Consider the following 17,500-nt stretch of genomic DNA (forward strand, 5'->3'; position numbering starts at 1 on the left):
TTCACAGCAATGTTAAAAAAGATACAAGGTTTGAACACAACAGAAAGAGAAGGCCGACACGTAAGTTAGGACATTTATTGTTGTTGTTGTTGTTGTCGCAATTGTTTTTCCAGGAACTCCAAAGGTTCACAAATGACAGTAATAGACACGATCGCTTTCGCCGATGTGCTTTGCAAAACTGGGCCTTCCGGGGGCCTTCTGGGGAACCTTCTGGGACCTTCCGGAGTCTTTCGGGAACTTACGGTAGTCTTCCATGACTTTCCGTGAACCTTCAGGGACCTTCCGCAAACCTTCCAAGAACAGTCCAGGAATCTTTCAGGAATCTTCCGGGTCCTTCCAAGAACCTTCCGGAACCTCCGGGATCTTCCAGGGGGGCTTCCGGGACCTTCTGGGAACCCCGGAACGAGACTTTGGGAGCTTTCTTCATAGAATCTTCGTTTTCTTCTTATTAGGGAGACTGCGGCTACTCCCCGGTAGTATCTCCGACTCAAAAGGGAGTCCAGAGGTATATCAAACTCTATCTAGCGTTGGTTAGACCCATCCTAGACTATGCGGTACAGTTTTGGTCTCCGTCTTATAGAATGGACATCAATTTACTAGAGTAAGTACAGAGGAGAATGATCAAAATGATACATGGGCTCAGAAATTTACCTTACAAAGATAGGCTTAGGCACTTCAACTTACACTCTTTGGAAAGACGCAGAGTGCGGGGTGATCTAATAGAGGTGTTTAAGTGAATCATAGGCTTTATAAAGGGTGACGAATATAGGGTCATCAGTAATGGGTTTAGATTGGACAAATTTTGAGTTAAGAAGGAAATAGGCAAGAATTGGTTTACTAATAGGGTGATCAACGAATGAAATAGACTTAGTAACCACGTAGTGACCGCTGAGACTATAGGTTGTTAGGAAACGGTTATACAACTTTATGGATGGGGATGACAGGTGATAATGAACATGGAACTGCCTATTGTAGGCCTTATGGTCTCTAGCCGTCTTCTTCATTCTTATGTTCTTATGTTCTCCTCATACGGTCAGTATCTACTGACTTTAACAATGATACCGACAATGCTTTCATTGATAAATTATCAACCAAAGGTTCTCTAGATGCTTTTCCGGGACATATGGTGTCGAACTGACACGGTCAATACTGATGAAATCACTTCTATACATTTAATACATTTATTGTTGTGCATGTATGGTTTCTTCAGGATCAGCCGTCCATAGTGTTGATACCTCTTTCTAGAAAAATAAATATAGATAAAACTATAATAGAATTATTGACAGAGAGAGAGAGAGAGAGAAAGAGAGAGAGAGAGAGAAAGAGAGAGAGAGAGAGAGAGAGAGAGAGAGAGAGAGAGAGAGAGAGAGAGAGAGAGAGAGAGAGAGAGAGAGAGAGAGAGAGAGAGAGGGGGGGTGTAGAGAGAGAAACTGTGTATTCAATCCGGACGGTGCTAAATGTAAAGGCAAGAAGTTTCTCCTGTTTGGTTTTAATACTGCGTCGCCGCCCTGGCCTTGTCCCCGTCCCCGGCCCCCGGCCCAAGCCACCGGCCCCAGCTCCAGGCCCCGGCTACGGCCCCGGCTCCCGGCCCCCGGTTTCCGGTCCTAGCCCCTGGCCCCGGTTTCGGTCCCAGTCCCCGAACCCGGCTACGACCCTGGGTCCGGCCCCCGGCCCCCGTCCCCCGGCCCCGGCTCCCAACCACGGCCCTTGCTCCGGCCCCCGGCTCCGGACTCCGGCACCGGACCCAGGCTCCCGACTCTGGACCACCAGATCTCGATCCCGGCTCCGGACCCCGGACCTAGACCCCGGACCATGGCCCCAGCCCCCGGCCCCGGTTCCCAGCCCCCGATCCCGGCCCCGGCTCCGGCCCCGGACCCTGGACTCCGGACCCAGACCTGGGCCCATGCTCCCGGCCCCGGCCCCGGACCCCGGCCCCGGGCACCGACAAATCTGGTTACTCCCGGCAAACAGGTTGATGGACTCGCGGTAGGGAAGGGGGCAACGGATGAAGGATTTCGACAGGAGAGAAGAGGCTGTCCTGGAGTGGGCGGCGGCGGTAAAGGGGTGGGTGGGTATTTGCTGTGGCTATGTTTTCGGTGGACTTTTAGTGGATTGGGGTAGATGGAATGGACAGGTTAAAAATATGGTGGATATACTGAATTTCTGTGTGTGTATGTGTAAGAGAGAGAGAGAGAGAGAGAGAGAGAGAGAGAGAGAGAGAGAGAGAGAGAGAGAGAGAGAGAGAGAGAGAGAGAGAGAGAGAGAGAGATTTATATAAATCTATTACGCTCATAGTGCGACAAACCTAGTACAGTAGGTACTTTCTATCTATACATAGTATGCGTGACGCGCAGGTCACGTTACTACGTACAGTGAAGCTGTGCGGCAATAATAAGAACATAAGAAAGAAGGAGACTACAAGAGACCACATGGCCCACACTATGCAGTTCCATTACACTCTGTAAGGAGAAATATATTGGTAATCAAGGTGAAGTAAGCTTTAGCATCCATCAATTTGTGGGCGTCGAGTTAGGGCAGTGTCTAGATTATTATCAGTTAAGAGAAAGTGACACACATGTATTAAGTCTTGGCTTTGGGGCAATAGGTCTCTTACTGAGGGACATTCGAGGCAGTAGTGGTGGAAACTGTTGGCGTTGGGACAGTCGTATAGCTTGCAGGTGGAGTAATGTGGTACGTCTTCCGCCTCAGGGACTTGCCACAGGGGTCTGTAACCCAGGCGAAGCCGTGCAGTCACGATATTGTGTCTGCGAACGAGGAATCCGTGCTTGCGATACCTCGGGAGGGAGAGACGGTAGTAGTCGTAGTGTTGTATTGATATGCTTTGTGTTCACTCTGCATTCTTTCGGTGGAGAGTGGTTAGAAGAGCGGCAGAGTGTATACTCTTCTTGTAGCAAAGGGGAGAGGGTGTGGCATCGTCGGGCAGTGGCAGTTTACAGGCTTTTTTGGCGAGGAGATCTGCCTTTTCATTGGCAACTATTCCAACGTGGGAGGGAATCCACAAAAAGCTTATTGTGAGAGAGTGTTCTTGAGCTGTGACTAGCTGTTGTAAAATGTGATGGATGGGAGCGGTGTATGGGTTGTGAAGACGAGATGGCCTGTAGGGTGGACTGGGAGTCACACATTACCACGCCATTCAGTCGTCGCTGACAGAGTAGAGTAGGTTAACAGCCAGCAGGAGTGCCTGTAGTTCGCATTACATAGAGCTGGACGGGTTGGATAACCTGCGACCAACCCAGGGTCTCTCAGGGGGTTCCACATCCGGTGAATAGACGGCGCAGCCCGCACGTCTGGCTGTAATGACCCATCTACGTAGAGATGGTGCGCGGCAGGGACGAAGGACACTGCGGTGATGTGTTCCAGGGCTAATTGCTTCTGGAGGAGCGGTGGGTCTATTTTTGAAGTGGATGTGAAGGTGACTTGAGGCTGTGGAATCTTCCATGGAGACTGTCCGTGATCAACCTCGACTATAGGGACTTCGATGTGAAGGCACTGCAGGGTGGAGCACACTGTACTAACGAGGGTGCGGACACCGGAACGCAGCGGAGGGCGGGGTGCGGCGGAGTCACGTGAAGCTCTTAAGACACGGGAATAGTGCGGGGCCAGATAGGGTGAGTGGAAACACTTAACGCTGAAGGAAGAGATGTTAGCGTGTATTCTTTCAATAACTGAAGGAAGATTAAGTTCGATCTGCATGTTTACTATTCTGGAGGTGGGGCACCCAAGAATATACCGCATCATTCTGTTCTAGAATCTTTCTAAAGGCACCAAGGAGGTCTTGGAGAGTTGACCACGGGCTGGGGAGAGATATTCTATGACTGACCGAATGAAGGCAACATAGATGGTTTTTGCATGGGAATAGATAGTCCAGCGGTATTGTTGGTGGACCATTTAAATAGGATAAAGCGCTGTTCTAGCCGGTGGAGGAGCTCTTGGATGATAGGATGGATCCGCTGCCGAGCAGGTATGGCTGGAGTGATGCGTACTGGTACTACCAGGTACAGGTATTGTGCGCAGGGTGGGGTGACACTATGTCCTGCAGCAAACACTGGCAGTGTTCCGGGGCCCGTGGGGGAGAATACTCGACTCTTTTCTGGGGAAAGGACGAGGCCACAGACGGATGTCGACTCGTAGGAGTGAAGGAGCCGCTGTAGGTCGGCAGCAGAGGTGGAGTTGGGGATGGTTCCAGACAACAACAAGGCCGTTGATGGGTGTCCCGTGGTGGTAGAAGCAACGCACGCTATATACCCCCGGAAGCATTTTGCTTGGGACGGGTCAACGCCGACAGGGTAGCAGGTGACGAGACACGTGGGGAATTTACGTGGTCTATCGATCGAGTCCTGAACATCGATCTTCAAGGAAAATAAATTACCCTTCGTGGCACTCTCAATGATCTCGGTATATCTACGTAAAATATACACATACCGAGAGGTGACAACAGGCATTTTCACCTTAGCTAACTCCGAATCGAGCCTGAATGACTTGGGTAGCGGGTAACGAGATGCGTGGGGAATTTACGTGGTCTATCGATCGAGTCCTGAACATCGAGTTTCAAGGATAAGAAATTACCCTTCGTGGCACTCTCAATGATCTCGGTACATCTACGTGAAATATACACATACCGAGAGGTGACACCAGCCATTTTCACCTCAGCTAACTCCGGATCGAGCCTAAATGACTTGGTAATTTCAGTAAGCCAGTGAAGTTTCGTATCCACGGTTGGGTTCTCACGGAAGATGAGTTTAACATAAGCAGATCTGGGGACGAAAGCATGGGATATATTGGCAATTAGGGGAGGTGAACTGTGGGGGAAAGGGTGAGGGTGAAGGTGAGAGAGGGATTTATCGGAAACCGTGGGTTGGGAGTTCTCGTTGTGCCTGAGCGACTTAAAAGCTGGAGAATAGGATTCGTTCGTGTTCCAAGTCTAGTCCTCAGATCGTTTGGTGGCGGTGGTGAGAGTGGGCGTGGGGGTGGTGGCGGTGGAGGCGGCTGCGGTGGCAGTGGTGGCAATAGTGGCAGTGGTGGTGGCGGTGGTGGGTTGGGTAGCAGGGAGCAGTGGCTGCCATGGTGTGACACCAACTTGTTGTTCGTGAAGGCCAATGTTGCTCAGTGATGTCCTCGTCGTCACTGAGGGCGAAGTCGACATTAATATCGGTGAGGGTGGCCAGTCTACAATAAGCCATGTTGCCTCAGCAATATGGCAAATTTTGTAGGCAATTAGTGCTAGTGGGGGTGCGGTGACGTGGGTATGACGTTAGGATACGTCATACACCTCATTCTATGCATGCTCACACGGGCGGAGCACTGGGCTGGGGGGTTTTGGCCAAGGATGGGATTTTTTATGGCAAATATTGACTAAGTCCTTTATCCCTCAAAACTACTTATACCACAAGACTGACGTCTGTTGCTTACTACTGTGCTCAGCTAAGGATGGAAGACAGTAGCTCGCTGGATCTTTTATAAATTCTTTGAAATAGTAGGTCAGTTACGGGCGTGTTTACATTATGAGTCAGCAATGGCTACTTCGATATATATATATATATATATATATATATATATATATATATATATATATATATATATATAAAGAGAGAGAGAGAAAGAGAGACAGGGGAGAGATAGAGGAGAGAGAGAGAGAGAGAGAGAGAGAGAGAGAGAGAGAGAGAGAGAGAGAGAGAGAGAGAGAGAGAGAGAGAGAGAGAGAGAGAGAGAGAGAGAGAGAGAGAGAGAGAGAGAAAATAAAATATCTTGTTATGGAGTGCGCGTAGATGGCTGATCTTTCCTTTTGATTGCTAGGGGGAGGGGGTTGTCGTCAGACCATCTTATTCACGAGTGGATGTGCCGAGTAGTGGTTAGGATTCGATCTACTTTGTCACTCTTAAAATATTTTATTTTGGCAGACGCCGGGCGCTTTTATTCAGATGAGGGGGACGGGGGTGGGGCCCGTGGTGAGAGCGTAGTGAAATTTGGCCGAACATCTCTGAACTTTGGTATAACGTTTATGAAAACTGAACGAACGTTTTTGGCACTTGACCGAACCTTACTGAAAACTGACTGATCTCCGAGGACAGTTAGTTGATTTTCTTTCCCGAAACTTGACTGAATCTTTCCGAACGTTTCTGAAACTCGACCGCACCTTTCCGAAAATTTCAAAGACAAAACACAACAGAGCAACTGTACACGTCACGACTTCTGACACATTTATCCTCTCCTATCCCTTTCCCCTCCCTCTCCTCCTCCTCCTCTCTCATCACCCACCTCCTCCTCTTCCCTAGACCTCTCCTCCCCCATCTCTCCTTGTTCGTCTTTCCCTCTTCATTTCTTCTCCCTTTATTTCCATTTATCTGCTACTCTCTCTCTCTCTCTCTCTCTCTCTCTCTCTCTCTCTCTCTCTCTCTCTCTCTCTCTCTCTCTTCTTCGCTTCTGTTCTCCTCAACTGCCTTCCGCCCCCTCCCCCTCCCTCCCGCTCCCTTCGCAAACTCACTTATCTGCCAAAATACAAAAAGAGCCCCCGAATGGGGCGGGGGGCGGGGTGGGGGGGGGGGTGAAGGGAATGTATAGCGAGGGCAGGAATAACTTCATGTAGGGGAGGAGGAGGAGGTAGAAGAGATGGCAGAAGAAGAGGAGGAGGAGGAGGAAAAGGAGATGAAGGAAGAAGAGGAGGAGGAGTAGGAGGAGGAGGAGGAAGAGGAGATGGCAGGAGAGAAAGAGGAGGAAGAGGAGATGGCGGGAGAGGAGGAGGAAGAGGGGGAGGAGGAGGAAGAGGGAGGAAGGAGGGGAGGAAGAGCAGGAATATGAGGAAGAGGAGGGAAGAGGGAGAAGGGAGGGGGAGGGGAAGAGGGAGAAGGGAGGGGGAGGGGAAGAGGGAGAAGGGAGGGGGAGGGGAAGAGGTGAAGGAGGTGAGGGAGGTGGAAGAAGAGTAGGATTAGAAGGAAGAGGAGAGGAAGGAAGAAGAGGAGGAGGACGAAGAGGGAGGAGGGAGGGGAAAAGGGGAAGAGGTGAGGGAGGTGGAGGAAGAGAGTAGGATTAGGAGTAAGAGGAGGAAGATGGGAAGGAGAGTGAAGAAGGAGAAGGGAGGTGGAGGAAGAGGTGTAGGAGGAAGAGGATGAGAAGGAAGATGGGGAGGAGGATAAAGAGGGAGGAGGGAGTGGACGAAGAGGAAGAGGAGGGGGAGAGGGAGGAAGAGGAGTAGGATGAAGAAAGAGGAGGTAAGAAGAGGAGAAAGAGGAGAGGGAGGAAGAGGAGGAGTAGGAGGAAGAAGGGAAGAGGAGGAAGGGGAGGAGGAGGAGGAGGAGGAGGAGGAGGAGGAAGAGGATAAGGGAAGAGAAAGAGGTGAAAGAGGAAAATAAGGGAGAGGTGAAGGAAAAGGAGGAGGAGGGCAGAAGAAGAAGTACAAAAGGGGGAGAAGAATGAGAAAGGAAGCAAGAAAAAGAAGAGAAATAAGTGAAAGAAGAAGGTTAGGTCAAAAAGAAGAACAGGAAAGAGGGAAAAAAGAATGAGAGATGAAGAAAAAGAGCAAGAATAAGAAGAATAAACAAAGAGAGGAAGTAGCAAAAAGAAGCAAAAAAAAAAAAAAAAGATGAAGACAAAAGTAACAAGAAAAGGAGGACGAAGGAGGAGGAGGAAGAGGAATCAAAGTAAGAAGAAGGAAGAAGATAAAAACAAAAATCGAGAGAGAGGAGGAGGAGAGGGAGAGGATGCTGAGGAAGAGGAAGAAGAATAGGACTAGGAGGAGAGTGCGTGGGCAAGAGGGGGACTGGCCGGTCGGTGGTGGCGGGGTGGGGGGGGGCAGGGGAGGAGGGTAGCAGAGCTCACAGGGCAGAAGAAAGGAAAAGACGACTGAAGTAAATCGAGTTGACCCAAAGAGGAACGCGTAAGGGCGAGGAATAAGAGGAGGAAGAGACAAAGGAAGAAAAAAAAAAAGAGGAAGAGGAAGAATATGAAGAAGAAGAGGGGTGGAGGAGGAGGAGGAAGAGGAGGAAGAGGAGGAAAAGATGGCGGGGAGGGAGGAAAACTTACAGGTCGATTAATTATCATTACTTGGGAGAAAGAAAAAGAGAAAGAAAGAGAAAGACAGAGAGAGAGAGAAAGATAGAGAAAGAAAAAGACGGAGAGCGAGAGAAAAAAAGAAAAAAGAGAGAAAGATAGATAGATAGACAGACAGACAGACAGATAGATAGATAGATAGAGAGAGAGAGAGAGAGAGAGAGAGAGAGAGGCAGGAGAGGAGAGTGCAGCACGGAGGGGGGGGGAGGTCCAGTGCCCAGGTAATTCAATAATAATGGAGAGTCTTCCGCCCCGGAAATCCTTACATGTGCATACCTCCTCACTTATATGTACGCACGCGCACACACAAACACATACACACACACACACACACACACACACATACACACACACACACACGCACCTACACACATACACACACACACACACATACACACACATACACACACACACACACATACACACACACCTACACACATACACATACATACACACACACACACACACACACACACACACACACACACACATACACAGCCGAATGCATAAACAAAATCACAGCTGATAAGATCACAAATGACCTCTCCTGTCGTTTTCTGTTTCTCAGTGTGTGTCTGTGTGACGGGTCGGCTGTCTCCCTCTTTCCCATTGTCTCCGGCTGTCTGCCAGCCTGCCTGTCTGTCTGTCTGTCTGTCTGTCTGTCTGTCTGTATCTTTTCGAATTTTCCTTTTTTCGACGAAATGAATCATCTCTGCTCTCTTTTCTCCTCTCTCTCTTTTAAATTTACTTTTTAAATGTGTACATTATATCCTTCCTTGCTTCTTCCCTACTCCCCCTCTAGCCTCTCTTTCCATTTTCTATTTTTTTTCTCTTCTGCTTAGGAATGCGGTTCCTTATTCTTTTCCATCCTCAATCTCTCTCTCTCTCTCTTCATCATCTTTCCTTTCCTATTCTTTTATCACTTTCTTCCAAATACCCATTCCTTTCTTGCTTTTCTCTCTTTCTTCCCTCCTCTCTTAACTGTTCAACGCATCCTTCTATTTCCATTTCCACCTCTCTATGTTCTTCTCCCTTCCTCCTCTCCTTTCTTCTTCTTCTTCTTAGACAATCACTGGGTACTGCAATCCCTATTGTAATTTCTTCGTCTTTTTCTTCTTCTCTTTTTTACTTTCTCTTTTTTAGCTCTTTCTGGCTACTCACTCTTTCCTGCCTCTCTAATTCTTCTCTTTCTCGTTTCTATTTTTTCCTTATTCTGACCGAGTTACTCAATCACTTCTTTCCCTATCTCTTCCCTTCTTTATCTCTTCCCTTCTTTATCTCTCTCTCTTTCTCTCTCTCTCTCTCTCTCTCTCTCTCTCTCTCTCTCTCTCTCGTATTTGCAGTCTTTCTCTATTCCTCTCTTCTTTCCGGTTAAACTTACTCACGGATCGAAACACAAACACACACACAGTGTGATCCACAGCTGCAAAGATTGACAGTCTTTCTTCCTTTTTTCTGTATACATACATACATACATACATACATATATATATATATATATATATATATATATATATATATATATATATATATGTAGTGCTTTGAGGTAAAGGTGGGACTTCGTCAGGGATGTGTTATGTCGCCTTGAGTAATGGGTCGGGGATTGGAGATGGTTGAGGAAAATGGAGAAAAGTAGGAGTTAAGCCAGTTGTTGTTTGCTGACGACACTGAGCTTGTGGTGGGATCAGAGAATGGATTAAGGATGTTAGTGACAGATTTTGGGAAGGTGTGCGAAAGAAAGAAGTTGAAGATAAATGTGGGTAAAAGAAAGGTGATGAGATGTACAGTATAAGGGGAGAATGTGGCAGCAAACTGAAGCTAGTATTAGGGAAGAAAGACTGGAAGAAATATATATTTTTAGATACTTGGGTGCGAATGTGGCGGGAAAGGGAGGAGCGGAGGTGGAGGTAGAATGTAGATTGAGAGAAGCAAGTAAATGCCTCGGTGGATTAAAAAGTGTAATGAGAAATAGATATTTGGGAATGGATGCTAAGGGGAGAATGTATGATGGAGTGATTGTGCCGACAGTACTGTGTGGGGCAGAAACATGGAACATAAAAGAGGAAGAGAGGGGTTTGAATGTGCTTGAGATGAGGTGCCTGAGAAGTATGGTAGGGGTTACTAGGCTGGATAGAGTGAGAAGAGAGAAGGTGAGGAGGAGAGCGGGAATGGAAAGGGATTTGGGATATAGGGTTGATTAAAGATTATTGGGATGGTTTGGACACCTGGAAAGGATGAGTGAATAAACATTAGTAAAAGAGGTGTGGAATGCAGAGGTGGAAGGAGTGAACATAAGGGGGCGACGCAGGATGAGATGGATGGATGGGGTAAAAGGGGCATTGGGAAAAGGGGAATGTCTGTTGAGGAAGGGAGAAGATAGGAATGAATGCAGAATGGTTGTGTATGGATGATGCTGTGATGCATGAAAGGGAGTGGGTGGGGAATGAGGTGCGAGGGAGTTTGTATAAAAAATAATTTGACGCAGCCCGAATGGATTTCTCCCCGTCTTCTGTTTTTCTGCATGAGGAAACGGAGAGAGGGTATGGCTGATTAAATGAAGCGGCCTTGCTGTGGATGTATTGTGTCTTGCTGCACTGCTTCTTACCCAGGGCAGTGGGCGAGATGCAGGGATGATCCGTCATTCAGTAGGAGCCAAGAAAAGAGGGAGGGAGAGGAGTGAATGAGAGTGAAGTATGTGGGGATGGAATGGGTGGGAGTGGATTTTATGCCTATCATTTTTGGCTACCTCCCTTGTAAGGGGGGGAAGCCTTTGGTATATGTATGTATGTATGTATGTATGATATATATATATATATATATATATATATATATATATATAAATACATATACATACATATATATAAATATATATATACATATATATATATATACATATACATACATATATATATATATATATATATATATATATATACATATATGTGTGAAAAAAGTTAAATATGAAATTACTGGCCCTCATTAATGACAGTGACTGGACCAAACATACTAACCCAGATTTCGTTGTTAACTTGTCATCTAAGCCACTCACCAAGGCTCAATCCACAGCGTTAGGATTTGGGCTCAGCTTTGCTAATAATTCAAATCCATCTAACATCATTAACATTGGTAAAGCTTTTTGTAATTTAATGTGTGATGAATATCTACCTACAGATGATGTTAATATATGCAAAGGCATTGTTTATGGTGCTTTCTCTAATCAAGTATCTCCCAGCTGTCCTGAACGTTTCCACATTGCTATTAATTCTCTTAAAAAGGACAGTGATTTACATATCACAAAAGCTGATAAATCAAACCCCGTAGTAATTATGAACAAAAAGGATTATCTAAACAAAATGGATGAACTACTTAAAGATCAAGATACTTATGTTCAACTTTTAAAGAATCCTACTGAATCAGTGAATAGCCATTTCAATAAGATAAAAGAATTGTTAAGTGGAAATAGTGAACTCATAAAAAAGTTTATTTCTATTAGCCCTCCTTTGCCTTACATGTATGGTTTAATTAAGACACACAAACCAAATTACCCGGCAAGACCAATTGTTTCTTCAATAGGTTCAGCTTCATATACACTTTCGATATGGTTGGTAACAATTCTCAGTCCACTAGTTGGAACTATATCCACTTCACATGTTATGAACAGTGTGGACCTAATGAACAAACTAGGTGAAGTAAAACTAGACTATAAATTTAAATCAGTAAGTTATGATATTGTTAGTTTATTTACTAAAGTCCTTTGGATGATCTAATCTATCTAAAAGAAGAGTTAAATAAGCACGATTTACCATTACCCTCAGACACCTTAATTGAACTGATTAAATTGTGTGTTAAAGACTGTAAATTCCAATTTAATGATAAATTTTATTCTCAGAAATTTGGCATGAGCATGGGTAATCCTCTCTCCCCCGTATTGAGTAATTCATATATGGAGTTTTTTGAAACTAGAATATTAAGTAAGATCATTCCCTCCAATATAGTATGGCCGGTACATTGATGACATCCTATGACTGTGGCCCATTCAAATTAATGTAAATTATTTTTTATGTAAACTTAATAATTTGGTTAGTTCCATTTAGTTCATGGTGGAGATAGAGAATGAAGGTATTTTGCCTTTCCTTGATTGTAATATCTACCGCCGTGAAAGTGAGTTGAAGTTTAGTGTATATCGTAAACCAACCAATGTTTGTTCATATATACACTATTATTCCTCACACTCTGATGGCGTAAAACGGTCTGTTTTTTCTTCGATGTTCCTTAGGGCCCTACGGATTTGCACCCCAGAGTACATCGATGATGAAATGAGATATATTTACGATATTGGTACTAAGCTGCAATACCCCACACGTGTTCTTGACATAGCTTACAATCGTGCTAAAAGGACATTTCATAACCTTAGGTCAACCCAAACTTTCAATATGAATAACTTGCTAATTCTACCGTACTAAGAGAACCTGAAAAACATTCCAAATATATTACGCTATTTCAACATTAATGTAGTTTTTAATAATAAGAACACTGTAAGACAATTGCTCATAAACAATTCTGTCAATAGTGATAAGGGGTGTGTGTACAAAATACCTAGTAAATATTGTGATCAGTTTTATGTTGGTCAGACTGCTAAAACACTCAAAACACCCATCAATCAACACAAGAAATACGTTAGAGAGGGAAACCAATCTAGCGGCATATTCAACCACATGAACAATTTTAACCACCCAGTTGACTGTGATAACGCTAAAGTCATCACATACAACAATAACATTACAGAACGAAATTTAATTGAATGCATTTTGATCAAATCTAGTAAGGGAATAAATGTTAATCTCCATCAAGGTTTGTCATAAAATTTCAAAATTATTTAAATTGTAATATACCAGTTATGAGCAATTGTCCCATACTGGTTGGTTACCAAGACGGTATCAAATGTCACGTGTAATTCTTCCACTACCTCTCCGAATTCCCTCTTTACCATGTCTCACTCAGTCATACATTCTGTACCTTGCTTCTCCATTTTATAATTCCTTCTTTGTATCAGCACTGAAGATACAATAATACGAAAGCGCTCTGCTCCGTTAGTTTACTTTTTCGTAGTGGTTACTTTCGCATATATGTACACACACACACACACACACACACACACACACACACACACACACACACACACCTCTCATGGCGCTGTGGTTAGAGCTCTGGCCTGCCACTACGGAGGTCCGGGTTCGACCCTCGCCCGGGGCTGAAATAATATCAGTATCGCAGCGCTGAGGGGTGTTACTCCAACTCTCGTGGGCGGGGAGTTGGGTGGGTGTGTGTGTGCAAGGTCATAGCATTACCCATAGATCGGACCTACGAGCTCTGAGCTCTCTTCCAGGAGGGAAATAGCTGTCGATCACGAGTCCAACACGTGATCCAAAGACCAAGTGAATACACACACACACACACACACACACACACACACACACACACACACACATATATATATATATATATATATATGTATATATATATATACATATATATACACATATATATAATATATATATATATATATATAAGTCCTCAACTCAAAATGCTATGACGCGGACCTCTAATAAACACTGGGCTGACCGCCGGGATCTAGCGGTACTTGGCGGCAGCGGCGCGGCGGCCGATTCGGCCAGAGACCTTCGCTTCGAGATCGAAAAAGGAGGCTCTTCACTTCGAGTGAGAAGGAAATGACCCAATATCCTCCCATGTCGAGATTTTACATAAATGCATGCATCCATACATACATCAGCGAGTGCGTACCATGCGGACATGAGTACATACGTACTTACATACATTCATACATACATGTACACATACCCACATGTACACATACCCACATCCACCCACCTATCCACACAGACACGCATACAAACACGCACCACGGCTCGATGGTGTGGTAATACCGCGCTCGACTGCTAATTCAGCGATTCGAGTTCGAGTCTCGCCCAGGGTTGAAAATTTCAGCATCGCTGCTATGCGAGCCGGCACTCTAGCTCTGGCGGACAAGGAGTTGTGTATGTGTGTGTGTGTGTGTGTGTGTGTGTGTGTGTGTGTGTGTGTGTGTGTGTGTGTGTGTGTGTGTGTGTGTGTGTGTGCGTGCGTGCGTGTGTGGTCATAGCATAATCCCTAGGTCGGGCCATATACAAACTCTGAGCTCTCATCCAGAAAGGTAATAACTGTCGATCACGAGTCCTACACGTGATCCAAGACTGTTGTGGTGAATCACAGGAGCCCAGCTTTGGTCCTGTCTTGGGCTCGAATGCAATGAGGGGCCACGGGGCATCTCGGCAAACTTCAACTTGGCGGCCCAAGCAGCGCCTTGAGCCTTCTCTGGCTCAGGGACTCGCACCCTCCCCCCCTACCTCCACCTCCACCACTACCACTACCTCCACCTCCACCTCCACCTCCACACACACACACACACACACACACACACACACACACACACACACCCTAAACCCTCCTTCTTCTTCTAGTCCTTCTCCTTTTCTTTGAAGATTCATTGGCAATATTCTCTCCTCTATTTGATCCTCCACTTCCTCTACCATCACCACCACCATTGTTGTCACCCTTACCATTATCACTACCACCACCACCATTACCGCCAAAACCACCACTATTCACTACCGTTATCACCACCACCAGCCCCCTTCCACCCCCCACCCCCTACCTCCCCACATCCACACTCACCCTTGGTAGCGCCTCTCTTGCCCTATCCACTTCGGCCTTTTTCACACTCCCGTCCATTCTGACCCTTTGTCGAGACCCTCCCGCCAAAACACTGATCCTTTGTCTCTGACACTCTCGCGCACTCTCGTCTCCTGTCATGGCACTCTCACTCCGCGTCACAATACTCCCGTCCTCTCCTTTGGCGTGACGCTTTCATCCCTTCTTGTCCTTTGTCGACGAGACACTCCCTCGCCTCCGACATCCATCTCCCTTCTTCTCGGTCCTTTATCCATCTCTCTCCGCCCCCCCCCCACGCCCCCTGAGCCTTGGGCCTTATTCCCGCTTCCCGACGGGCCTTTGTACTGACGTTATGCCTTTTTAATTCAGTTATTGATTGCTCCGCTTCCTGTCTCGCTCCAAAGGCTTCCTCCATTGGGCCTTTATCTTCGCTCAGTCCTTTTTATTACCCTTAAATGCGGCCCTCGGTCCTTTAGAGGCTCTGGAAATCTCCTCCTCCAGTCTTTTTACTCCACTCCAGATACCTTTCCTGGTATAGGCGCTTCAGTTCGAGTCCTTTGAGTGACCTGTGGGCAATTTCGGTGGCCGTTGCCGGATTCCACGGGGCCGCGGGTCTCTTGGAGATGAGATCAGGATTTTTAGAGTGACCTAAAAAAGAAGGGTGTTTTGTGTTTTTCTTTCCGTGATGCCCCCCCCCCCAAAAAAATGTATATATATATATATATATATATATATAAATAAAAGATAAAATAGAATAAACAAACAAATAAAAATAGATAAATAAAGATTATTGTCAACGTAAAAAAATGTATGATGTATAAAAAACCATTGACAATATCTAAGATCTTAATCATATTCTTCAAGAATCTTATTGAAATCTTGAAATACTGTTATCAATACTGGTCCTAAGCGATTATTATTAGTTATAATTGTATGAGACGATTTAGCGTTGAGAATAGCAAAAATATTGAGAGTGGGAAACTCAACTAATAATAATCTTGTAAAGAAGTTCATTTCTAGGCTGAATAAAATCGTCTGGCAGAAAAGAACATTGCGTGGCGCTGAGAGAGAGAGAGAGAGAGAGAGAGAGAGAGAGAGAGAGAGAGAGAGAGAGAGAGAGAGAGAGAGAGAGAGAGAGAGAGAGAGAGAGAGAGAGAGACTCGCCTCCATAATATCCTCTGGAGGTCTGGAATAAGGGAGAGGAGGAAGGGGAGTAAGAGTAGGAGGAGGAGGAGGAGGACGAGGAGGAGAAGGGGAAGGAGCAGGAGGACAAGGAGTAGAGCAGGAGGAGGAGGGGAGGAGGAAGAGGAGGAAAAGGCGGAAAAGAAAAAAAGAAGAAGAATAGGAGGAGGAGACGGCGGAAGAGGAAGAGGATCAAGAGGAAGAGGAGCAGGAGGAAGAAGAAGAGGAAAAGGAGGCGGAAAAGAAGTAGGAGGAAGAATAGGAGGAGGAGGCGGATGAACAGGAAGAGGACTAAGAGGAAAAGGAGCAGGAGGAAGAAGAAGAGAAGGAGGCAGAGGAGGAGGAAGAGGGACAAGAGAAGGCGGAGAAGAAAGAGGCAAAGGAAGAAGAGAAGCAGAAATATGAGCAGCAGGAGGAAGAGGAGGAGGAGGAGGAGGAGAAGGAGGAGGAAGAAAAGGAGGAGGAAGAAGAGAAGCAGAAAGAGGCAGAGGAGGAAAAGGAGCAGGAGAAAGAGGAGGAGGAAGAAGAGAAGCAGAAGCAGGATGAGAAGGAAGAGGAGAAAGAGAAGGAGGAGGAGCAGGAGGAAAAGGAGGAGGAGGAGGAGGAGCAGGAGGAGCAGGAGGAAAAGGAGGAGGAGAAGGCGGAACAGAAACAGGAACAGGAATAGGAGGAAGAAGAGCAGGAGGAAAAGGAGGAGGAAGAAGAGGCGGAGGAGGAGGAGGAAGAGGAGGCGGAGGAGGAGGAAGAAGATGAGGAGGAGGAGGAGGAGGAGGAAGAAGATGAGGAGGAAGAGGAGGAGGAACAGGAGGAGGAACAGGAGGAAGAGGAGGATGAGCAGGGGAAGAAAAGCAGGAGAAGTCGGAGGAGGAAGAGGGAGAGAAAGAGAAAGAGCAGGAGGAAAAGAAAGGAGGGAGAAGAAGAGGAGGAGGAGGAGGAGGAAGAGGAGAAGGAGGAGGAAGAGGAGGAGGAAGAGGAGAATGGGCAGGGGGAAGAGGAGCAGGAAAAGGCGGAGAAGGAAGAGGAAGAGGAAGAGGAAGAGGAAGAGAAAGAGCAGGAGGTAGAGGAGGAGGAAGATGAGCAGAATGAGGGGGAGGGGGAGGAGGAGGAGGAGGAGGAGGAGGAGGAGGAGGAAAAGGAGCAGTAGGAGGAGGAAGAGGAGAAGGAGAAGGAGGAGGAGGAGGAGGAGGAGGAGGAGGAGGAAAAGGAGCAGTAGGAGGAGGAAGAGGAGGAGGAGGAAGAGGAGGAGGAGGAGGAGGAGGAGGAGGAAAAGGAGCAGTAGGAGGAGGAAGAGGAGAAGGAGGAGGAGGAGGAACAAGGGTCTCCGATGAGCGCCAGAGGGCGAGAGGCCGGTGACCTTGGCGCTGGAGGTCAATGCCTTTGACCCAAGGCGGCGTCTGTCGTCGACTCGTTGGTTTGCTCGACCTGCCGCCGCCGGGCGATTATTTTCGGCTCCTCCATCCTCTCCTCTCCCCTCTCTCCTCCCTTCATCCCATCCCTTCCCCTCCCCTCCCCTCCCTTTAACAAG

At 46.6% G+C, this 17,500-nt stretch overlaps 1 protein-coding gene across 2 annotated transcripts in view; it reads right to left on the minus strand.

The window, feature by feature from the left end:
- nAChRbeta1 (nicotinic acetylcholine receptor beta1) overlaps positions 1–17,500 on the minus strand; it is a 404,305-nt gene that overhangs the window by 24,259 nt on the left and 362,546 nt on the right. The gene's annotated exons all lie outside the window — the stretch shown is intronic.

Source organism: Oratosquilla oratoria, chromosome 32 (genome assembly GCF_046742065.1).
Source record: "Oratosquilla oratoria isolate Oo_2021 chromosome 32, ASM4674206v1, whole genome shotgun sequence".
Taxonomy (NCBI): domain Eukaryota; kingdom Metazoa; phylum Arthropoda; class Malacostraca; order Stomatopoda; family Squillidae; genus Oratosquilla; species Oratosquilla oratoria.